At 40.7% G+C, this 25,967-nt stretch overlaps 1 protein-coding gene and 1 pseudogene across 1 annotated transcript in view; one reads left to right on the forward strand and one right to left on the reverse strand.

The window, feature by feature from the left end:
* Positions 1-25,967, forward strand: part of SGCD (sarcoglycan delta) — a 910,180-nt gene that overhangs the window by 268,084 nt on the left and 616,129 nt on the right. The gene's annotated exons all lie outside the window — the stretch shown is intronic.
* On the reverse strand, positions 14,187-15,828 carry LOC113263878 (uncharacterized; annotated as a pseudogene).

The following is a 25,967-nucleotide window of genomic DNA, read 5'->3' on the forward strand; positions in this document are numbered from 1 at the left end:
TTTAAATCCTTGACAACACAAAAGGACTTTTACCCTTCTCAGAAGTAAAACGGCACAGGCAGAATGCAGAAATGTTTTAATTTCTTTAGCTATTCACTCTTCCTCAAGGTAGATGGGAAAACTTTCTGCTACTGCATAAAATGAAATGAAATAAAATGAATAAAATAAAATGGCATCATGAGCAACCAAGCAAAACACATTGACTTTTCCTAACCTGTAGCCAGGTTCTTTCCTAACCTTTGGGTACTTGAAGCAAAGGACAAATGGAGGGCCACCCGCTAAGTGTATGAAGACTCAATTATAAGTCCAAGTGCACAAACTGTTAATTAGAGTTGGTTTTATCTTTCCACCTTGACAAATACATCTTCATAATGACTTGAAGGACCAGGTCTAAATATAGGGTTCTCGGACTCTTCGGAGTTTGGAGCCTGGACCATGGAGGTGCGTGTTGCTTCAGCCCAGGGGCCACAGGCTGCTCTTTCCAGCTTGGGCACATCCCATACTATCAGGGACCTTGTATGCCCATGTGTGAACACCCCAGTCCATCATGCTTCTAGGTTCTCTAGCCTTGTGCCCCCCTTCCCTCTACACAGCTGCTCTTTGGTTCCCTGTTTTAAGAATGCACATGTTGGCTATTGCGACATAGAGTTGGTGGGGCTGCAGGAGAATATGAGAGGGAGGCTTGCAAGATTTATTATGTTCTTGGAGCCCAGAGACCAACAGCACAGGCCTGGGCAAGGGACTTGGGCATATTTGGGCAGGCAGTTCTGAGACCCCAAAGGTAGAGCAGGGTCTGGAAGGTCTTGGACCCCATGTGGGCAACAACCTTGTCCCTGTGAAAAGGAATGCCCTTGAAGGAGGGCTCAGCAGAGGACCTCTGAACCATCAAGCACCTCTTTCTCTGTTCTAAGACAAGTCTGCCTATACCGGTTATTAAATTCAAAAATTAGCGGAAAACTGATATTTTCAACAAAGCCATATATGAGGCTCTAATATACGAAACAGATAAGAGAAAGTTACTCCTATTGATATCAGTACTAGAATGATCAGTACTTAAAATGAGTCCTGATTGATTTTCTTCCCTGGGTGTGTATTCTGCCTTCCCTCTTCCCTTTCTTTCTTTTTCTTTTTTCTCTTTAGTTTCTTTCTTTCTTTTTTTTTAATTGTATTATGTTAGTCACCATACAGTACATCCCTGGTTTCTGATGTAAAGTTCGATGATTCATTAGTTGCGTATAACACCCAGTGCACCATGCAATACGTGCCCTCCTTACTACCCATCCCATTCCCCCATCCCCCTCCCCTCTGAAGCCCTCAGTTTCTTTCTCAGAGTCCCTCTTCCCTTTCTGTTTTTCCCCACTCTCCTTAACTCCCACTCCATCCTCCTACTCAGTGCCAGATGTGCCTTTGGGAAACATTAAGGCTGTGACTTTGGGCTAGGCCAGTGGTTCTGAAACTTGAACAGAAATCAGAATCTGTTGGAGGGCTTATTGAAACACCGATGACTGCCCTCCCCACCCCTCAAGTTTCCATTTCAGAAAACCTGGGATGGAGCCTGAGAATGTGCATGTCTTATAAATTCCCAGGCAGTGATGGGGCTGCTGATCCAGAGACCTAAATCTGAGGACCACTGGGTCAGAGACGATGACTCAGAATTCAGCTAGTGCTAATTCTCATGTGAACTTTGGGAGCTTGTTGTCTTTCAGTGGACCCATCCAACCAGGCATCCAGCCTGTCGTTTAGATGCCATGCAGAAGTAATACAGTAGGAAAGGGCTCTGTGAGGCAAACTGCGGGGTCTGCTACGTAGTTGGTATTTGACATGATGGTCTTCTCATCGTCTTGTTTTTGGACGCCAGTGACTGGTTACATGGGGCAGTTGGGGAAGGCCACTACAGTCTACATTTAGAATAAAACATCTGAAACAGCTATTTAATTAAATTATTTTGAGATTAGAAAAAAAAAAAACTTCAAAATTAAATGCACTTGAACAGGGAGAGAAGTTTTTGTCACTACTTTTTAAGTCAAGAAATAGAGACTAATTTGTTTTATGGGGAACTGGCTGAATTTCAAAATCTTGTCAATGATTCAGGAAAATTTTATTTTTAGTTAGAAAAATGTGTTTTAAATTCCATCAATTCATTGAAAAATGTTATAATTCTATTTTACTTTCGTATTGTTGAGAACAACTTGGGGTCTGAACAGTGTAGCTCATAGTCTCAATTTTGAAGTGTTAATGTTTTCCATTTAAACAATATTCTTGTTAATTAACAATCCGATTTCCAAATACTTATGTTCTGTAGGGGGTATTGTGGAACATTTAATTTCCTTCAGCTGAGTATTATTTTTCTATTAGATAAGCATATTGTTGTGGCCGGCAATTACGTTTTTTAAGTGCAATATATCGAGTTGAGGAATAGATGATTACTAGTAAAGAAAGAGCAGAAGCAACTGATTTATTGGAATAAAAATAAAAACACATAAAAATTGTGTGCCAGGACAAGGCAGAGCTGCATCCTCATGGCTGACCCAGAGGCCCGTTGAGGATAAAGGTACTGGTCAAAAAGCACCCCCCAGGTAGCCTATCAGGCCCTCTACAGCTCTGCACCTCTAAGGAGCCTAAGTTAAATGAGAAGATATGACTAGTTTTGCTGACATTAAGACCCCAAGCTGAAAGACACAGAGGAAGATTATCTTGCTGTACAGGGTCTAAACTAAGAATAAAGGGAAAGAGGAGTAAGACAGTATTGTGGGCAAAATTATGCCCCACTGACCCCACCCCACATTCCTCTGTTGAAGTCCTAACCCCAGTACTTCAGAACGTGACTGCATTTGGAGACAGGGTCTTTAAAGAGGTAATATAGTTAAAATGAGGTTAATTGGGTTGCGTTCTAATCCAGTAGGAGTGGTGCCTTCATTAGAAGAAGAGATTAGGGCACAGACACACACACAGGGAAGACCACATGAAGACGCAGGGAGAACGTGGCACCCACAAGCCAAAGAGAAAGCCCTCAGGAGAAACCAATCCTGTGAACACCTTGATCTTGGACTTCTGGTCTCCAGAACTGCCAGAAAGTCATTTCCTGATGTCTAAGCCAGCCAGTCCTGCAGCCCTTTGTTATGGCAGCCCCAGCAAACTCATAGAGAAGAGTAGCCTAGAGGTTGTGTTTTGGGGATGAAACATTCTATGCTCCTTCCTTGCTCACTGGGGAGACATGCACATCTCCCATTCCGGCCCCTCCTGCACTTCTTGTCTGCTTGTGCCCTTCTGGCTTCCGTCATCTCATCCCTGTGATGCCAGCCTGCCCTAAATACGCCCTGCCTCCCACGGACTGTTCTCTGCTCACCCCGTGGTGCACCTGCTGGGCCCACGCCAGTGCACAATACGCTGGAATGAGCATGATACTTTAAGAAGCAGATTCCTAGACTTGTGCCCAAAGATTTGGAGTCAGTAGGTCCACAGTGAGGTGCTGCACTTCCAGCAACTGCCTCGGCTGATTCTGCAGGAGATCCAGGGGAACGACTCTTGATTAAAAACTGCCTTAGACCATCCAGCAAGAGGAAAAGCGGAATCCTAGGGATTTTCCAGAAAAACAAAAACAAGTGAGGCATTCTTGTACACTTTGGTTAGATTTTTATTATTTCACTTGTGTTACCCCCTGCTTAAAATCATTCCATCGCACTTCGAATAAACCCCACAGTCTTTGCCATGACCAAGGAAGCTCTGCAGAGGAGTCTGCCCCCAGACACCCTCATCACGGGATGATGTCATCCCTGTGGAATCACTGAAGCCACCCTCTTCTGATTTCTAATCTTTTGCCATACAGTTTCCCTCTGCCTAGAATGCTTTTCCTTCCCGGCCAAATTCCACTTCCCCCATAATTTAGCTTAAATGTCATTTCCTCCCATCTAATCATTTTCCCTATTCTTCCTTCTCACAGCATCTATTATTATTTTCCTCCGTAGTCAGTGTCATGACTTACACTTGCATATTTGTGTAATCAATTGTTGCCTTCCTGCCTCACCCAGTAGACTGTAAGCTCTACAGGGCTTTCTTGTGTGTGGGTTCATTGCTGTCATCCAGCACCTAGTAGCATGCCTGGCACAAGAGAAAAGCTGCATGAGTGTTTGCTGAATGGAGACAGGAAGGAGTTCTGTGTTGACAACTCCAGGGAGCATGAGCAATGGTTTTGGAGGTCTTCAGATCGCCTGGAAGGAAATGTGATTCCCACCCCCACCTCACCTCTATCTTGAAAGGTCCTTCTCATCAGTTCTGATGATGTGTATTTTCAAATTCCCTTTCCCTCCTCCTCCGAGTTGTCTGACCTGGGCAGAGACTGGCTGGAGGGCTTACGGGAAGTCAGTTACCGGGTGGAAATGGGAACTGAAAGTAGCCTTGTCCAGTGTTTGATACATCTGGGCACATTGCCGAGATTTTTGACAAGATAAATGACTTAATGATTTCCACGGATTCTCATTCCAAGTCAGTGGGATTGATACAGATGTGGTCAAAGCAGCTTTTGAATTGAAATCAATACCATTTAATATCTAAATTTCATTTCGAAATGTGACTAAGGATAAGCTAGTGGATTTTTGTTAGAGGTAGAATTATTTTTAAAATAGTGATCCTCAGAGCCCCATAGATTTTTCAATTAGTATTATAAGGGGGGAAAAAACCTGCTGCAGATGACCCCACAAGCTCTTTCCTTGATTTGCATATTAAAGATGTTTTGATATTTTTCAAGTAGAAGATCAAAGCGTTAGGGCTCCATTAGTCACTATATTAGGAACAAAGATAGAAACATAGATTTTGTTTTAATTTGAAAGCAAGTGGCCTTATCTTATATTTCATGTTATTAGGGTCTCAGGGAAGTCCATTTGTGTTTTGCATGCCTAAATAGATTAAGAAAGAGGAAGATTAAGCAATTCTCTTGAATTAGTATCTTCAAAGAATAAATAAATGGAAAGCGGCTTAATTAGTTATGCCAGTCCTTATTTCAGGGTAAGATAATATTTGATATTCATAGCTAGAGGCAAAGCATATTTTAAAAACATACAAATATGTGTAGCTCTTAAACAGAATTTGTGTTTTGGTGGGGTAACTCTTACTCAAAATGTATCTAACACTTGTAACTTGCTCCTTTCTATAACAGCACTGCTGTTACTCTGTTAATACTTCTCTTACTACTAGTACTACCACCAGCGCTTCTACTACTAGTAATCCTGGTGCTATTACTACTATCAGTGGTCATGATAATGATGATCCCTGCAATTTACTCGCAAACAACTACAGTGTTCCTAGTCTTACCTGAGGTGTTTGTACGATCACAACAACCCGTGAGGTCGGTACTGTCACCGTCCCTGCTGCACACTAAGAAAGTGGCAGAAAGAAGTAGTAATTCGCCCAAGGTCTCCCAGCCAGTGAGTGTTGGAACCCCAACTCATGCCCGGATCAGCTTCAGTAGAAAGCTCGAGCTGCTTCAAGCCCCGCGTGCCGTCTTTAATAGGAAAGACAGATAACAACACTTAGATAAAGCAAAGTTTGGTGTTTGGTGTCCTTTTATCCTTTTCTGTCATGCTACCTTTTCACAGGATTTTGAACTATTTTTATGTAATACAAATGCTCTATAAGCCGGGTGAGCGAACCCACCTCCGGAGCTAAAATACATACATTCTTGGCTCCAGCCGAACTGAATTCATCCCCGTTTCTCAGATTGTGCGCATTCCTGCCCTGGTGCTGGGAGCACTCGTGGCACACACTTAAACAGAGATAAAAGGGAGGCCGTTGCTTGCAGCTGGGGGGTAACTGGAGCATTGGGGGAACCAGAGCCTAGTTAGCTGGGGTTCCATCCAGGGGTGAGCCTTAACTGCAGGTGGGAGCAGCAGCTCTGAAGTCGGCTGTGAAGAGATTGGTGCCACTTTAGGCATAAAGCTTCAAAGACCTGGAGATAAATCAGCAGAGTGGGGAATTCACAGGTGGATAATGGGAAATTGACTCCAGAGTTACAGCATTTCAGGAAGCAACTGACACTGAAGACATCTGAGACACTTGAGAAGGATCCCGATACTCTCTTGGCACTGCATCTGCCACTTGCCCTTCATCCTTCTTCTAATGGCCTCCTGATTGATCTTGCTTTCCAGCTTGCATTAGGACAGTTTCGGCCTAGTCTATATTTCACTGAGGGTATTCTAACAGAATTAAGAAAGCTCTCAAAGAAGGAAATCAAATCACACAAAAATAAAAATTAGGTAGCTTTCAAGGGTAGTCTTCAGTTTTTTCTTGTTGCTGTTTTATTTTGGGGGGGGGTTGTTTGTTTGTTTTTCAATGCCCAGGGGCAGATTCTCTGGTTCATGAAGTCTCTTGGACTCAGAGTCCAGGATACATTATTGGGCTTCTCCCCCCATTTTTTTTTCTGGGCTGTGAAGTGATATATGATGGCACTCAATGGCTATTAAGTGATGATGGCTATTAAGTGATACAATAGTGTTTAAGGTCATGGGCTCTAGTGTCAGGTGGGCCTGGGTTTGAATTCCAGCTTCTCCATTTATTGATGGCAAGTTACATAACCTCTTACAGCTACGCTTTCCTCCTCTGTAAACCAGGGTAGGAATGATAAGTATTCTGGGTGGCTGTTGTGAGGATCACTTGAGAGAGTGCAGATTTATTCCTCAGCACATCTCTAGCACAGAGTGAACATTCAATCAATGTGAGCTGCTATTATTATTATTATTATGTTGTTGTTGTTGTTGTTGGAATGAAGGATCCCTATTGATTGTGTGTAGGACCCAAGTTCACCTGCGACTGCTAATGTTTCACCCCATTTTCTAAAGAAGGTCACTGGCAGCATTTCTATGCATTATGGCATTTTCTATCTTGGCATTGATTTTGAATTCAGAACCAAAATAAAAGTGACAAATCCCTTTAATTTTTTTTCATTGGAGGTCAAAAGCCTTTCTTTCATTCACTGACTTGTTCAAGCAGAGTGGATAGTTGCCGCATTCTCACGGGCACTCGCAAGCTTGTTACAAACGAGTTGTCTGGTGGATTTAAACCTCTCTTCCTTTCAGGAAATGAAACTGCACCACTTTACTGAGCCAGGCCATGTATCTAATCATTTACCATAGCTGAGAGCCAGGAAAAATTTGGTTCTGTTCACTTGACGCTAGAAAGGAGCAATCATTCTCCCTAACTTCTGCCACCCTGAGATAAAATATAAAAGCATATTCCTAGATTTTCACCCTTCGATTTGAGTTGCACTGCCTGGTGGAGGGGAGGGGGAAGATAAATGAGTGGATTCTATTTTATTTTAAGCTTTAAAGTGGAAATCTGTACTAGGGTGTCATTTAATATTCTTCCAGTGGAGGGGTTCTCCAACTTGCACTGTTCAACCATCAGAAATATGTCAAATTGGGGGTGGGGGGTTCCTGATACCCTCCCTGCAAGAGTCATGGGTTCTAAGACCTTCTCTTGGATTCTTCGCTGTCCTGGGGGGAATCCAGGAAGACTGTCCTTTTTTCTTCTTTGTTACACCAAGTCTTTTTTTTTTTTTTTCTTCCTATTTCTGCTTAACCTTTGTCTCTTTCAGGGTTGATACTTTGCAGGTGCATGCTGATACGGCTATACATTTTTAGATCTATTGAAATAGTTTCACAGTGTCATCAATAGCCTCTATTCTGAGAACCCACCCCCTTCAAGTGCCCCTTCCACTGCCTGCCCTGATCTCTTTCCCAGAATCCCCTGCCCTCCCCCCACCCATCCTTTAACTGAAGTGTTGACACCTGGCTTGGCAGGAGACCTCCAGACCCTGCTTCATATCTGCAGTGCTGGCTCTGTTCTTGGTAAGTTCTCTTGCCACACTGGGTAGTACATAGGTGGATGATACCCCACCCCAGTTTCTTCTTTCACGAAGACCTTTCTGGCTTATTAAACCTTGAGTCCGAATTCATAGCAAGGTAGGACCTCTGTCTCCTTTCTTGGAAAGCAGGATGGGCTTAATCCTCACACCCTCCTAGGAGGTGAGAGAAAAGCTTTCATTTCCCCCTTTCTAGTGCATCAAAGAACAAAGCGGTGAAGTTTTCATATTTGAGTTGTCTGAACCTCCTTCAAAATTCCGTCAGAGGAACTTGTTTGTTTTCTCCCAAAGCGAGCTACATCTCACTAAACCTCCAGTCTGGCGGAGTAGTGGAACAGAATCGTGAAAGCATTGGTGTATTAAAATGCGAAGAGCTTGATTATTGGCAGAACTGGGACAAGAATCGAGTTCTAGAGGTGGTGGACAGGATGACAGACTTTGCTTGCAAACAGTCAGCAAGTAGGTGGGGCGTGGCCAGGGGAGCGCTCCAGTGAACTGCACATTCAGGTGGGCAGGCATGCGAGGAAGGGATTTGTCAAGAAAAAAAAATTGGTACAAATCTTGGGGATCATGCAAAAGCGATGAGAGTGGGGAATAAGCCCTTTTAATATGTCATGTTGGAACATTATTTAATGGGCCACCCATGGGTTTTTGGCTTATCTAAGGGGATGGTCCTTCTGTTTAACTTGCTATGCATATGTGATTAAAAGCTCAGGCTTAGTGAAGTTATGTGATAACCTGTAGACGCTTATTCGGGAGAGATCGTTTCTCTCCCCCAAGGTAATGATCTGACTGCTCTCTAGGGCATACACCTTTTTTTTTTTTTTTAAGTCAATTTATTTACGAGAGAGAGCACGAGCAGGCACCCACGAGCAGGGGGAGGGGCAGAGGGAGAAGATAGAGAATCTCAGGCAGACTCCCCTCTGAGTGCAGAGCCCTATGCTGGGCTTGATCCCAGGACCCTGAGATGAGATCGTGACCTGAGCTGAAATCAAGAGTCAGACGCTTAACTGATTGAGACACCCAGGTGCCCTCTAGGTTTGTATCTTTAACATTGTTATTCCAAGATTTTTTTTTTTTTTTCAAAACGGTAAATACCCAATTTCTGTAATGCTCTTTGAGCCAGTTTGCCAGTAGATCGTTTCCTAGGGCTGCCGTAACAAATTACCGCTACTTGGATGGCTTAACACAACAGAACTTTATTGTGTCATGGTCTGGAGTCCAAAATGATGTTCTCACTGTTTGACATCAAGGCGTTGGCAGAGTCATGCTCCCTCTGAAACCTATAGAGAAGGCTGTCCTTGCCTCCTGCTGGCTTCTGGTGGTGCCCAGCAGCTCTTGGTGTTTCTTGGCTTGAGCTGTATCCAATATTTGCCTCCGTTGTCTCTTGGCATTCTGCCTGTGCCTTCAGATTGTCTTCTTTTAAGGACAGTAGTCACGGTGGATTAAGGGCTCCCCCTACTCCAGTATGGTCTCACATTAACCAATTACACCTGCAACAACCCTGATTCCCATGAAGGTCAGATCCTGAGGTACTCGAGGTTTGGACTTTAGTATATCATTTTGGGGGAAACAACCCATAGCAACCATCTTGCTTGTCCTCTCGTCAATGAGTTAAATGTTGTATTTAGTATATGTTAATTCTATGTGTATATGAGAATCGTGTCTTTAATATTTTGGAAACTGAACCTTGGCCATCTTTGGAGGTTAATGAGAATGTTGGAATGAAGGGCAGGTGTGAGATCGGAACTCTTGTGGATATTGGATCTTGATCAGTGACTGGAGAGAAGGAAGAGATGTCCCCAACCCCACTGTCGGGTCTGTTCCCCAGAAAGTAGATGTGTCCCCCAATACCACATATACCTTTCCCCCTATAAAACCCTTATAAACATAGGGAAGGCTTGTTAGCACCATCACTAGATTACTACATGAGTTTATCACGGGATATCTATGTTTGTGGACTTTTTCACAGGTAAAATGACCTTGTGGGTTCCAAACCAATAAAGTTCACAAAATGTCATGCCTTCCCTAATTGCCCTGCCTCTCAAGCCTCCAGTCTCCATGGCTGGGGATGCTGACTTCGCTTGATCTCTGCTGTCCGACACACCCGCACACATGCAGGACCTTAGCCAGATGCCTCCAGCTGCTTCCCTGCTGCGGGACTGCACTTCTCATGACTGAATTTAGTCCTTGGCCTCCTAGCTCAGATCTTTGGGGAGGTTCATCCTTGTGTTCTTTGGCTCCTACGGCTTGGTCTCATATTCCCTGCTCCCAGACCTCCTGGGTAGTGATTGCTAGTCAAGTGTTCAGCACACATTAGAGACACAGTAACTACTTGAATAAAGGAACAAGCAGGTTATGGTTGACCCAGATGCTGCCAATAATCCACTTGCTTCTTCAGATTCTTAGCTTTGACATGGATCTTTAAGAATTGCCAGCTTCTCCTTGGCAGGCTTTTATAGCTCTCGTGAACTGAACTGGCCCAGTCTATCCTCTGAGTTATGGCTCTGACACCTCTTTGAACTTTGGAATCACAGTCTATTCATAGGCTAACAACTGTCTAAATTGTTAATCTGCTACCTTTGAAATGAACATCCTCACACTTCTCTAACTAGGAGTGCATATTTGCAGAAAGCCAAGAATCAGCATAGACTAAAAGGCCAGTTTTCCTTGTAGATTCAAACTTTGGCAAATTTTCCTCTTTAATGATTTTGCTTTGCTGAAGTTCAAATATTTTACTCTTTGGTCCACTTAGAAGCTTGATGAGTTAGTTAATTAGACCCACATATATTATTATAGACTCTGAGAGATTTAATTAGAATGTGCTAATGTGTAAAATCAAATGTGCACCAATGGTTTCTTAATTTTTCCCAAGTTTAGATGGAATAAATTACTGGTACTTACCATAACTTTGGGGGTGTTGTAGAAATTCTGCATAAAGTAGCAATTAGGTTCTCTGTTTATTACATACTATATTAATCTTCAGGTTAAGATTTAACAGTTGGAAATCTAATATAGTAATTATTTTGTGGCTTTTGAAAACTAAATATTTACAGAATTATAATTTAGTGTGAGAATATACCCTGTAGCTGTTAGCATGTCAAAACAGGCGGCTCTTACAACCTGTTTGTTAGCATTAAAACCCAATTAATGTATAAATTAACTTTAAGTATGTTTTTGTTCAGTGTATAATCAAATGTGGAACTGAAAGAATTTTTCAGACTGTTGATGTCTAATGAATCTAGGTGATTTAGTATCTAGTCAACTGTAGCTCTAATCTATAATAATAATTGCTTCAATTGTTAAGTTATTGCTGTTACCGTGTAGGGGTTTGACAAGCATTGTGCCAACTGTACATACATCATCTCATTTAAACTTTGGCACAAACTTGGGATGGAGGTACAAATTTAATACCTATTTTATAGTTTAGAAAACTGAGGCTCTGTGAAGTTAAGATAATTCTCTAAGTAGCTTGTAGCTCTCATGCAAATGGTCCAAAACAAAGCCTGGACTTGAACCCAGAGTTGCCTGATACCAAATCTCAGGTTTTTAGCTATTACTCATTACAGCCCTTTCCAGAAAATGCTATTTGTGATATAAATTGTTATGGCTGGTTTTATGTTTATAGCTCATTCACATAGTTTCATTTTGCTGTGTTTCATTTCTTTACCAAACAGAATCATGATCACCCTGAATATCTTAAGAGAAATACGTTAAAAGTGTAATGATGAAAAATATCCATCTTTGCTCATCTTCATGATGGTGGCTTTCTTTCTTTCTTTTTTAAGTAAGAGATTTAAGGATGAAGAAGGAGCGAGAAGGAAATTAATTCATTTGAGGCATTTATTGTATTTCAGACATTGGACTAGGCACTTCACATATTAACTGCCTATAATGGCTGGCAAGCTTCGATCTCTTATCCAAAACCTTCATGTGTTTCAAAACGTAGAATTTGTTGCTGTCATTTAGAAAGGTAAGACAATATGCATATCCTAGTGGGATCTTGGGAAGCACCTTGTCACCAAACATGTACTTTTTTGATGTCAACAAAACATGGGAAACGTATCCTAAATGGAATCAAGACTGTCCTTGCTGCCAATGTTGGTTCAGGTCACATTTTACAGTGAGACGAGTTCATGTCAGGTCAGGTTTGCCACCAAAGATGTTCCGAAAACCTTTTCTTTTTAGAGCTTTTGATTTCAGAGTTGTGGCCTATGGAGTGTGGACTTGTGTTCTGCACACAGAGATCAGGAAACCGTGGCTGAGACAGCTTCAGTGACTTAGGCTTCGGTCACGTGGCTCATCAACAGTGGAGCAAGAATTTGAACCTCGATCTTGTTCAAGTGAGAGTGTCCATTTGATTGCCATGCTCTCTGTAAATGTCCTTCAGGATGCAGAAGGGAGAATTAATAGTTTCCTCCAGTGCCATGCCCTTGTGGCCCTGAGACGCAAAGCCCGTCCAGCCCTCAGTCTGGGTTTTCCAGGGGATTCAGCGATGGGAGCACGAGACCAGTATTGTGCAAGGTCTTGCCCTTCCCCCCGATCCTGCTGATGACCTGAGCTGTGTGTGCCCCACCACACTCTGTGCCTTTCTTGCTGACATGCCAATCCTGGAAGAGCACACAGCTGTAGGGGCATGAATAGATTCTTTCAGTTATGGCCTAGGCTTTAAATTAGATTAGACATTTCATTAATGATTTCCCCAGCTAACCAGTAATGGCTCTGATCTCTCCTGGCTTATAGTGTTCTGTATCTCATCACCTTGTCCCAAATTTCTCTTTCTCAGAGAGTGTTGGGAGGTAGGAGTTGAGGGTGTGGCCTCTTTCAGTACTCAAATTTTGAGATGCTTGCAAATCACCTGGGATCCTGTGAAAATGCATTAAATAGATCAGTAGGTGTGGGACATGCCTGAGATGTTAAATTTCTCATAAGCTCCCAGTGATGCTACAGGTCCGTGGACCACACTTTGAGTAGCAATGCCTTAGGTTAACTGAATGCAGCTTAGGTCAGGTAAAGGTTCTCTGTCCCCTTGGTCTCCAAGGCAGAGTTCCTCATTTACTAGTTTGCTGTGTGGGCTTGGTGTTAGAGTCACTAACCTGGGCTAGGTGTTAGAGTCTTTGGTTAGTGTAATTTGTGTCCTGCTTTCCTTTGCCTTGGTAAAGATTTTGTGAGGCTTTATGGCTGGATGGACCCCATGTTGGCTCTTATTTGCTAAAGACCCCCTGGTCTCCATGCTGCCTCCTATCAACTCATTCTTGCCTTAAAGAGCAGCATTTTGCCCTATCACTGACTTGCAACTTAGAGTTCATGCCACCGGAGAACTGAAGGTGCTTTGTGTTGGTAAACTAAGCCTTCCATCTGAGCACAGTGAGCCACATGTTTAATTTGATGTAATGACATTTTAGAATTTCAGAGGAAGATTACAAGGGACCTCTTTCAAGTGTATCATATTGGGGGGGAGTGCCAGACCCCCAGTCCCTACCACCCTGCACAGATCTCAACTTACCTAAAATACCTCCATACCTCAAGGTGCAGAATCAAATAGCTACAGCAGAGACTGTGTGCCATAAATACTCACTATGGACCTTTCAAGAAACAGTGCCTACCCTGGTCCCTACCATGAGGGGCATGCATAGGCTGGTCTCTAGATGCGGTGTTTGATACACTAAATGAGAACGCATCTCCATAATTCTATTTTTAAATGTAAAATCTGAATAACACTTAGATCCTTCTCTGTATTCTTTTTTTTCCCCTGTAAATCTGGATTTCTCACCAGGCAGTTGCTTTGGACTGACTGGTACAAAGGTCACATACATAGGAAGGCAGAAGACAAAAGCGTATTAATAACTTTCAAAACATTGCCCCCATTTATAATAAACTCTAGCTCTACCCTTGGATAGGTTCCACTCTAATTGTAGATTCCGAAACATACCTCCCTCAAATATATTTAACCAAACAAGGAGGGGGAGCTTCATTATTTAGTGTTTACTGAATACCGCATTAGGAACTTGAGGGAGGAGAGAGATGTCTCTGCTAACTGTATATGTTATATAAACCATACCTATTTCATACTTTTACTTATACATTTGTGTCTGATTTCTATCTGCTCCTTTTACCATGGTTCTCCAGGTGTTATGTACACTTAGCAGATAATCATTTTTAAATCAAATAACATATTGCAAATTTATCTATTATCTCTAGAGAAAGAGTTTCAAACTTATAGTTGACAATACTTCACGAGCATTTTCTTTTTCTTCTTTTTTCCCCTCATGACTGGAGTGGATATTATTTCTGCTGCTCAGACACTGGAAGGTTTACTGTCTCAAGGGAGCACTCAGTGGCCAGGTGACTCCCGTCCTGAAGAGGGCCGAGGCATCTTAAACTTGGACAGGTCCAGTTGAGGTCTCAGAAGGTGTAGGGGTGTAGTCACGGTGCTGGAGGTTCCTGTACGTGGTGCTGTCGAAAGGCTCGGTGGGGCCGGTGGCTTGAGCGGGCTCCTGTGTGTCGTCTGCTCTTCCAGGCAAGATGCCGAGTCGTCAGCCATCCTGTCCCGTCCCTCAAGCTCTAGGCCTGCGGTCTTTTCCTCAAAAATGCCTTTGTTAGGACAAGGACCTGGCTTCAGATGTTGTACTGGCACCTGATCTTCCAAAGTCCCCTCTTTAGCCTTCGGGATTCCTCCCGTCACCCGCTTCCCTGAACTTTCGAGGTCAAACGGGGGAAATGCCACCCCCCACCCATTCCAGTACTTGTTTTTCCGATATCTTTCTCTGGTCTCAGGACTTGTTTGCAGCTGCCCTGCTGTTCTGGCTCTTTCTCACAATTGCACGGGCGCTGGGCTGCCATCCGGCTGTGTAGTCAGTCCTGACTTTGTATGGTAAGATTTTTTTAACTTCAAGTGGCTTTTGACTTTCTTTATCTTTTTCACTTGATCTAAATATTTTGTCCATTTGTTTTTCCTTTACATTTTGCTTCATGAACTCTTTATCGGTTTGTGACTCGGCTGTTGTGGTTTTTGGTTTAGTGATGTTTCTGTCCTCGAATGGCTTCACGGTGGGCCCTTTCTTCTTTGCTTGACAGGGCCTCTCTGGAGGGGTGAGGTCTGGCTATCCCTGGGAGCAGCTGGGACCGGGTCTTCTCTTTTGCTGATGCTCCAAATTGGGGGGCTCTATCTTCAAGGGAACGGGAGGCCTGCGGTGTTGGAAGCCCTCCTTTGCCGTCACCTCCTGTCAGACTCTCACGGGAGGAGGGGGATGAGGAGGACGATGAATCATCTGTCCCTGCCCTGCTCTGGATGAGGAGGACGATGAATCATCTGTCCCTGCCCTGCTCTCCTGAAGAGCTTTTGAATCCGAAACCTGTTTTCTGAATGGAGGCAGAACTTTTTGAGGAAACTCTACCAAAGTCTTTCTTTTTTTTTTCATAATAATATTTTTATTATGTTATGTTAGTCACCATACAGTACATCCCTGGTTTCTGATGTAAAGTTCGATGCTTCATTAGTTGTGTATAACACCCAATGCACCACGCAATACGTGCCCTCCTTACTACCCATCACCAGCCTCTCCCATTCCCCATCCCCTTCCCCTCTGAAGCCCTCAGTTTTTTCTCAGAGTCCATAGTCTTTCTTGACAAAAACTCTGGACCCCTTTATCTGTGAATAGCATGCTATCATTGGTACTGGGGCGAGGGCTTGCTGCCATCCCACTGTGACTCACAACTAATGGCTAAGAACTGGCTGGAGACAAATTTTGAGACAGTTCAGCTGCTGTTGGGGTGGCTAGTAGCTTGCCCCTGTCCTTTGATTTCACTACATTTTTTGGTGGACTTTCCTTCTTGGAATTTGGTCGCAGTCCCTTTTCGTTCTTCCCTGATTCTTCAGCACCCGGGACTGTCCTTGCTGCAGCATAAGCAAGGCCACCATGATGGTGACACGGGCAAGAGCCGGGGGGCAGGCGGGCTGGAGTGATCATGATCATTTTCCATATCATTCAGTATACATGCGAGTTTCTTTTTAAAGGCTTCTCTTTAATGGCTTAATTCCTTGTATAGATGGCCATGCAGTGCTTTTCCATTGCCTAATAGCTGGACATTTCTGTGTTTTTCACTTGTTGCTGTCTTCCTTCATGCTTGATTTAAAATCAAAGGGAGATTAGAAAATTTTAAGGCTATTAACATATCAAATTTAATTCAAGAGACTTTATGTCAACTTACTCTTTGTGTGTTTAAAAGTGGGACACTATCTGTTTGTCTTTTAAATTTTTGCTAATTTAAGGCCTCTGGGTGGCTCAGTCAATTAAGCATCTGCCTTGGCTCTGGTCATGAGCCCGGGGTCCTGGGATTGAGCCCCGCATTGGGCTCCTTGCTCAGTGGGGAGTCTCCTTCTCCCTCTCCTGCTGCTCCCTCTGCTTGTGGTCTCTCTCTCTCTCTTTCTCTCTTTCTGTCAGATAAATAAAATCTTATTTTTTTTAAGTTTTTGCCAATTTAATGATGGGAGATTGTATCATTATTGGTTAAACTTTTATCAGCCATAACTGATAGGTTTTTTCAGTTCTTTATTTGCCCTTATTTTTATTTATGGCATTTCTTTTACAAATAGCAGTCTTGTATTTCTATGTCAGATGAATGTTTTCCTTCATAGTTTTACCATCTATCTTTATTCTTTAGAAGATATTGCTCATTCTTAAGTTACATAGTTCTTCTTTAGTATTTTTCTTCCATTGCAGTATGTGTGTGTTTTCATTTGTTTCTGCTTTCTTATTTGTACCTGACATATGTTTTGGGTATTTTATGAGATAAAGATCTACTTTGATTTTTTTCTCAAATTGTTTTTCTAAATGCTGGAACAATTTTATAAAATTGTTGAGGAAATTGTTCCAGCATTACTTATCAGAAGTATGAAGCCTTTGCCAAGAGATAGCAATTCCAACTTCAACATATGTATTTATAGTGTCTTTTGGGGGCCTTTAGGTCTCTTTCTTTGATCTATTCATCAATCCTTGGAGTAGTCGAGACTAATATTTTACAAGACTAATATTTTAGATCTTTGGAATGAGATTCAATGCTGGTACAGCATAACTCTCCTTGTTACTCTATTCTTTCAAAGCTTCCCTGGCTTGTCTTACTATTTATTTCTTCCAGCGAAATATATAATCTTTTTTTTCTTTTATATGAAATCATTTTAAATCTCTAGAAAGTTACAAGAATAGTACAAAGAAGGATATGCCCTTTACCAAGATTCAGTTTTCTTTAGCACTTCCCCATTTGCTTTATTGCCCACATGCATGTGTTATTTCTTTTTTTCATTTGAGAAAATGATGTGATATTTTTATTATTTATATTTTTTACTTAAGGTAGATTGTACATGTCACATCCCTTAATATCTCCATGTTTACTTTCTAAGAACAAGGACATTCTCTTTTATAATCACAGTATATCATTTATCAACTTCAGGAAATTTCATGCACAATCTTTATATCTAATCTACACTCCATCTTTCAGATTTGCCCCAGTTTGCCCAATATTGTCCCAATAATCTCCTTTATAACATTTTTTCCTCCATTATAGATTCTAGTCTGGATTGTTACATTTGTGCTGCCTGCTTACTCTCCTTCAGTCTGGAATAGTTCCTCAGTTTTTCTTTGGCTTTCCTGAGATTGACATTTTTTGATGAACACAAGTCAGTTATTTTCTATTGTGTTCTGCCCTTGGGGTTTGAAGATGGTCCCTCATCAGAAAGATTCATGTTATGCATTTCTAGTGAGACTACTATGTAAGTAATCTGTTCTTTCCAGCATATCACATTGGGGGCACGTGATGTGCACCTGCCCTTCATGGATAATGTTTATTGTGGCACCCGTCGGAGTGTTGTCCATTACTCCACTACATATTCAGTACTCTTCCCCTTGCACCTAGGAAGCATTCTTCAAGTGGACACTTCGAGACCTTTATCTTTGATGATTCTGGTCTGAACCAACCTTCACTTGGTTGCAAACAGTGATTTTCTAAAGCCCACCCCCTCTATATTTATTAGCTGGTACTCGAGCAGAAGGATGGGCCATCACTTTTATTCGTTTGTTAATTTACCAGTTTGTTTTCAATGTGGACCCATGGATTCTTATTCATTCAGTAGGTTAAAATATCTTAGTGATCGTGAGCATTCTGATGCTACATTTGTCCCTGACTGAACCCTTGGAACCAGTTGAAGGTGATTCTTGTGTTCTTTTGTTATGTTTCTGTCATTCTTTGAGCACGTGTTTTCTCTTAATGAGGTGGACATGTGTCTGGTGATCATGAAAAGCTTCATGATATATTGCTAAGCTAAAGGAAAGCAAGGTACAAAAAATATGTATATGGTATTCTGCCATTAAAAAGAAAACGGGAAAAATAATGTACATATTGGCTTATTTCTTCACCAGGAAATTCTGTAAAGATAGCCCTCAAGAATATAGAAAGTGGTCACCCACAGTTGACAGGCAAATAACCAATAGAAACAAAGGTGGTAGTGAGATTTTTATACCGATATTGTTTTTTACAGAATTATTTTGAATCATATGAATGTCTTAACTTTTGGGGAAAAATATAAATTACAATGGTTAAAGCATTTATCTTCTCTTCTGTAATAATTATTCAATCAAATACTTTATAATAAAGTTTCTTACTATAGGCTGATCCCGGAAATTGGAAAAAATATAAAATATACCTTATTAAAAGGTATACGTATAAGTTATGGGGATACATATAAGTTATGGGGTTAAATGATACAGCTTAAGGAATACATTCAATGGCATTAGAATAACCCTGTGTGGTGTTAGATGGTAAGTACACTTGTAAGAAAAATATGTGTGGATAATATTCACTGCAGCATTAAGTCGTTAATGCTGTTGGTACTCTAGAGAGAGGTATATAATCCCACCTAATTAACTATTACTCCCCCAAATAAGTTTGTGATAAAAAGTCGATTAAGTTGTATGAATTTTTTTGAAATCAGAGCATATATTTTTCTACATTCTTGCACCAGATGTTTCAGCTCTGGAGTCAGATATTTCTTCAAAGAGCCCTGATTTGGGGAACAGTATTTAACAAACAAACTCTGGCTTCTGGGTGGCTCATTAGTACTAGGGCATGATTGCTTTTAAGTCCATTCAAAACCAAGTCAGTTCCAGAGGTCTCTTACTGATGTCTTCTAGTACAATAAACTGATTTTTGAAACAAAACAGGGTCCTTAGAACACTTTCATCTTTCATATATTTTAATCTCCCTTCTTTCACAGTGAGAACCCTGATCCCATCATTAACACATTCACTAATTTGCTCAGTTCTACAATCCACACAAAGTTAGTTTCAGAACCATACCTCTAAAACAAACCTTCTAAAAAGAGTTCAATATTTAATAGCAGTTATTTTCTTTTCTTTTCACTGAGTTGAAGATGTATGTCAAAGTACTGTGTTGAAAATTTACCTGAATTTGTTTTCTTTGTTCTCTTCAGTGTTGTTATTCATTTAAAATGCAGTGGGGTTCATTTATTTCTATTTGTGTTTTAGTTTTTGTGTTTGATTTCCATTCTTGTTGATTTAATTTTATTTATTTTTTGCATATGTAGAATATTAACAAGATTCTAAAAGTCAAAAGTGTACCAGAAAAGAAATAGTTTTTTGAAGGGTCTCTCCATCCCTTATCTCTTCTTAGCTGTAGCCCCTCCCCAGCCCTTGATAGGGAACCAGTTTGATTGGTTTCTGATTTATTCTTCCTCTATATATAGAGATTCATGTATATATTCTTATTGTCCTTTGTTTTTTACACAAAAGTAGCATATTATTTATAATCTCTTTTACTTTGCTCTGTTTACTGAAATGTATCTTGATAATTATTCTCCGTGCAATTCATGGAGACCTTCCTTCATCTTCGTATTGGATATTGTGTTCCCCATTTGTGTATGTACCATAATTTATTCAGCTAATCACCTGTATGGGCGCTTAAGATAACTGTCGGTATTTTGCAATTACACATAATGCTGTAGTGAATGACCTTGTGCATATATGCTCTTGTATTGTTGGAGGTGTTTGTTCGGGTGTATTTTCGGGTATGTGATGGCTGGATCGAATAACAAAAGCATATAGAGTTTTACAATACGTGTGCATTGTCTCCTCTGATGGGGTGATAACTGCATTTCCACCGTCAGTATATAAGAGGGACTCTTTTCCCATGGCCTTACCAGTAAACTATACTGTCACACTTCAAATTTTTGCCACTCTTATGGTTAAGAAATTTGCATTTCTCTTATTAAAAGTGAAATTGAACATCTTTTTATATGGCTAAAAATCATTTTGAAATCTTCTTGTAAAATATCTTTTGCTTTCTCTATAAAATATTTTTTCATTTCCTCAATTTTTTCTTCTATAAGAAGTTTATTTGGTAAATAATCTAATTTTAGAAGTAGAAAAGAAATACTCTCTGATTTTTTCCCAAATTAACGTTGACACTTTAAATAAATGTTATTAATATTTCCTCAATGTTTGAAAATTATAGATGTTAATAGTAATGGGGTATTATTGCAAATACTTTCTCCTAATTTTTTATTTGTGTTTTCACGTTGCTTAGAATGGTTCTGTTTTGCATGAGAAAAATATTCCCCAGTTTTATTGAGATATAATTGACACATGAAAACTTTATTTTATGTACTCAAATGCACCAATCTCTCTTTTTTTTAATTGAAGTATAGTTGATACACAATGTTGTGTTAAACACAGTTCTCTGTGTTTATGGGTCTGTTTCTACCTTTTGTTTTGTTCGTTTCATTTTTTTAGGTTCCACATGTAAGTGAAATCATAAGGCATTTGTCTTTCTCTGTCTGACTTATTTCACTTAGCATAATACCCTCCAAGTCCATCCATGTTGTCACAAATGGCAAGATCTCATCCATTTTTATGGTTGAGTGATATTCCAGTGTGTGTGTGTGTGTGTGTGTGTGTGTGTGTGTGTGTACGTGTAGGTTGTTTCCATATCTTGGCTATTGTAAATAATGCTGCAATAAACATAGGGGTACAGATATCTTTCCAAATTAAAGTTTTTGTTTCCTTCGGGTAAATACTCAGTAGTGGCATTCTTGGATCTTATGATATTCCTATTTTTGATTTTTTGAGGAACCTCTGTATTGTTTTCCATAGTGGCTGTATCAGTTCACATTCCCACCAACAGTGCACGAGGGTTACTTTTTCTCCACATCCTCTCCAACACTTGTTACTTCTTGTCTTTTTGATACTAGCCTTTCTTATCTCCTTGTGGTTTTGATTTGCATTCACCTAGTCAATGTTGGACACAAAGCTAAAGTTTAAAGATTTAAAACTCTTTAACATCAGGAAGACTCGGATATGTATAATTTTGCATCTCATAGCAAATTCCCTTTTTATGGATTTACTTCAGCATTCATATGCAGACATTCTCCCCCCCCCTTTTTTTTTGGTCGCCAAAGCACTGATGGCAATTTCCCTAGTGGTAACAGATAAATAGAAAACGTAAATCTTAGCAGTTGATGCTCCATAATATTTCCAAGAGTTTCATCAAGTTGGAACCATGTAATTTCATTTACCTATAATTCAAAGGTTCATTGTCTTTTTTATGGGAAGAAAATCTGTCAGACAGGGAAATACATAATGCCCACGGAGAGACATTAAATTTTTCACTGTAAAGGCAAAATACTGCATATTAATCCATCACCTATTTCCCTAGCTCATCCTCATTTGACACGTTTAATGAAAATCACTGATGGCTCCTGGTATCATAAACTAATCTTTAAAACAAAACAGAGAAGTTATAATACTTGCATATTTCACATTGAAAGAGTGATGAAAACTTCACTTGAGACATTTATTTTGTGATTTCAATAAGCATAGTTAAAATTTTAGCTAGGGAGCAGTAAATCACCATATGGTCTGTTACTTCTAGGCTCGGACTTGGAACCTTGGATGTTGACAGAATTAACATATTAATTTGAGCTTTTCCTGGATGTTTCAGTTTAACTTTTGATATTTTTTCCCCAAAGACTTAAAAAAAGGCTTTCATTTAAAATGCATTACTTAGGGAGCTCTTTTAATGATCTCACTTCCTTTCATTAAACGGGCAAAATCACATTTCTTTGAAAAATGATATCTGCCCAAAATTTGATTATTGAACGGAGATCAGTAATTTTTCGATGTGTGGAGCATCTGTCGGGAATTTTGGAAAGGAATTGGCAACACCGTTCACGTGACTGATTTCTTATGAAAGCAGCAAAAACATTCTCTCGGGGAGTAAAGCTGAAGCTGTATCCAGTTGTAAAATGCAGGGGAAAGCCCGGGCAACTTGTGGTAGCCTCCTAAATGCTGGACTTCATGCTTTGCTCCCTCCACACTCCTCACCCCGTACCCCTCCACGTGACCATCCCTAATGTGCATTTCTGATCCTCTCATTCCTTTCTTCCCAAATCTTGGTAACATCCCAACACCTACTAGACGAAAGTCCAGATGCCTAGATCTGCCACTTAAAATTCTACACAGTCAGCCTGATTCTTGTCTGCAATCTCACATCCTGCCGCTGGTGCATCTTCTCTGACTCCTTGCCTCTGGGAGCTGCAAACCCTTACCTCTCCTTGTGCCTGTCCACCTCCAAGCCCATGTGCCCACTCTCTCCTTAGCCCCCAATTCATTCCCTTCTCAAGTTTTCCATCTCCAATTCCCCCGAGTCCCCTGCAAAATAGTCCCTGACTTTTCCGACTAGATGTGACCTACTCTGTGTGCCTATTTTTGTATTTTTTCATTGACATGAGGATTTATGTTGTATATAGTATTTTATGCTTTACTCTTTCCATTTAATACTGTTTAATTATCAACTGAGCACGTATACCTCTTCCTCATTTTTTAATATGCATGTCTTTATTCAATGATTTTCGAGAATAAACGAGGAATGCTATTCCTTTTTTCTCCTTAATTAAAGGTGAAACTAAAGCCTTAGAGAAAATTGAGGGAGCTGAGAAGAAGGCTGCACTGTTCCTTAGTTTTTAAGAGCTCGCTTCATATTTTTAACAGCCACATTCTAACAGATCACATGGGCACGCCATAATTTAATTAACTGATCCAATCGTGATGGTTATGTTAGTTGTTCCTACTTGTGGTGTTTTCAAAAAACTAATTAAAAATAGCATCTATTACAAATACTCTTAACTGTGTATATTGGAGAACTTTTGCAAGGGTTATCAGTAGGATTAATTCCTGGCAGTGAGATTGTTGTCTGTCTTGAATTATAATATAATGATTCGTAGTGGTGTCTCTTTACCACCATCCCTTTCCCCAGAGGACCGTTGGCTTCGTGACTATAGCGTGAATCACCGTCATTGTCATCATCACGCATTTATTGATCAGGCTTTAGGCAGAATGCTTTTTTTTTTTTTTTAAGATTTTATTTATTTATTTTGACAGAGATAGAGACAGCCAGTGAGAGAGGGAACACAAGCAGGGGGAGTGGGAGAGGAAGAAGCAGGCTCAAAGCGGAGGAGCCTGATGTGGGGCTCGATCCCATAACGCCAGGATCACACCCTGAGCCGAAGGCAGCCGCTTAACCGCTGTGCCACCCAGGCACCCCTAGGCAGAATGCTTTATAGATGTTTGTCATTCCATCCTCAGAACAACCCGATGGTGTTGGCGATTGCTATTTTCTTTCTTTCTTTCTTTTCTTTTTAATGTTTTTTTATTACATTATGTTAGTCACCATACAGTACATCCCTGGTTTCTGATGCAAGGTTCGATGATTCATTAGTTGCGTATAACACCCAGTGCACCATGCAACACGTGCCCTCCTTACTACCCATCACCAGCCTATCCCATTCCCCCACCCCCCCTCCCCTCTGAAGCCCTCAGTTTGTTTCTCAGAGTCCATAGTCTCCCATGCTTCACTCCCCCTTCTATTTTCATTCCATGGATGAGGAGACTGAAGCTTCAAGAAGTGAAGTTCCTTGCAAAAGGAGGTTGTATTTGAACTAGTTCGGGAGGCTGCCTGTGGACTCCCTCGTAACCACAGCACGCTCCTCCACGCAGCCGGTCCTCCGACATGTGTGCTCAGTGATTATGCCTGAAACAGAGCAAAAGGCAAACTTGCACAAAAAAGAAAACAAACGTTGTTCGTATAAAGAAAAAGCATTTCTGCCTTCAGCCACAAATTGTTCTAGCAGTTCTATTGGTTATTTTCCTCGAGGGCATTTATCTTCTGGAAGAAATCACTTAAAAAAATTTGTTTTGTGTTTGGTTAATACCCGTGGTTCCATGAGTACATCCCTGTATAAGCAGTTTATTTGTAAGTTTTTAAGAGCAATTCCAACTTTATTTTTTTTGATAGAAAAGCAGACAGAGAGAGGGAAGGCTTTTATGATTAAAAAGAAAAGTTTGACTAAGACATTCCTTCATTTCTAAAATATTTACCAAGCTTGTATTATGTGCCAGTGTTGTGCTACCAGTGGGAGGAACAACCAGGAGTGGAAGCATCTGGAACAAAAAGTAAAAGTTTAAATACACGTGCAGATGCACAAGGTGAACATGAGTACTTTTCAGCCATTATTCTGGAGTGTCAGGGGAAGCCTCCTCTGGTCACATGAGAGTGGCAATCTCATGTTCAAGGGGAGAGTGATGTGAGTGTGGTGGGTTAGAGGTGGCCGCGCAGAGGGAGGCTGGACACCTGGAACAGCAGGAACAGCACGCACAAAGGCTCTGTGTGGGGTCTGGGCACATCTCAGGAGCCAGAGGAAGGCATGCGATCTCAGTACTAAGGGTGAGAAGAGTGGTACAAGGAGAGGCTGCCTTTGGGCACTGCGGGCAATGACTTTTAATACAGTAGCTTATAACTGACGTGTAATTCACATACCGTAAGTTTTGCCCATTTAAAATGTACATTTCGATGGTTTACAGAGTTGTGCAGTCATCACCTAGGTCAATGCCAGAGTATTTTCATTACCCCAGAAGGAAACCCGGTACTCATTGCTTGTCATTCCCCATTCCTATCTACTTACTCCCCCATCCCCTTGCCACCACTAACATACTTTCTTTCTCTATGGACTTCCCTACTTTGAACATTCCATATAAATGGAATCATGCAGGATGCGACCTTTGTGTCTGGCTTCTTTTACATGGCATCATGTTTTCAAGATTCAGCTTGTATCGTACTTCTTCTCTTTATATTTTTGCCAAATAATTCCTGAATTTTATTTCCAAATAAATGTTCGTGATGTTTTGTCTTTGTTGTTGTATAATGATTTCAGCAGCTTCTAAAATATCTCAGAGACCTGAAGTCCTAAAACAAGCTCACCTTGAAGATAGTCGAAACATGAAATTATATGCCAGTTATTAATTGTTATTCTTCAAACATTTAAATATCATGCAATAGAATTATTGCAAATGGCCAACTGTGACTTCTAAAATAGGATAATACATATTTTCTCCTTTGAAGAAGTAATAACTCCAGCATTTTCAATGCTTAATTTTTGCAGTCTTATCAGAGAATGTAAACATGACACATTTTATAACTTCAATTAAAGAACTAGGGTTTACATAGAATTGGTATACTTACTCAATAATGGATAGGAATTTGTTTTAGGGACAGTCTGTAGGGAACTTTCGTGGACAACACTGGAAACCTATTCTTATTGGAAGAAATAAGTGGAATAAAGTTACCTTCTAGTAAATGTTTTTAATTGTTTTAAAACATAATACTATCATCTTGCCAGGTTTTTTTTATTTCCTCCATTTTGTTTTGTTTGTTTTGTTTGTTTTGTTTGGTCATGCCAAAATAAAAAGATGGAGGTAGAATCGGACAGTAATTACTTTTCTTTTCTTGGTATATGAAAAACTCACTCTGGAAAATAATCTTCTGCTGTCAGATTACTATGGATTGCACAGTGAAAATAACAGTACAACAGTATACTTTGCCACCTCAGCTGTCACTTCTTTATTCCTTGGCTAAAAAGCTCATCTTTTTTCCGCTAAGCGCAGCCTAGTGGGAAGAGCACACACCTAGGAAGAGCCATGGAAAAATAGAATTTGATTTATGACTCTTTGCCCACACACTGTGGGGCTTGGGCAAGTGGCTTAAACTCTCT

Source organism: Ursus arctos, unplaced genomic scaffold, assembly GCF_023065955.2.
Source record: "Ursus arctos isolate Adak ecotype North America unplaced genomic scaffold, UrsArc2.0 scaffold_15, whole genome shotgun sequence".
In the NCBI taxonomy this organism is placed as follows: Eukaryota; Metazoa; Chordata; class Mammalia; order Carnivora; family Ursidae; genus Ursus; species Ursus arctos.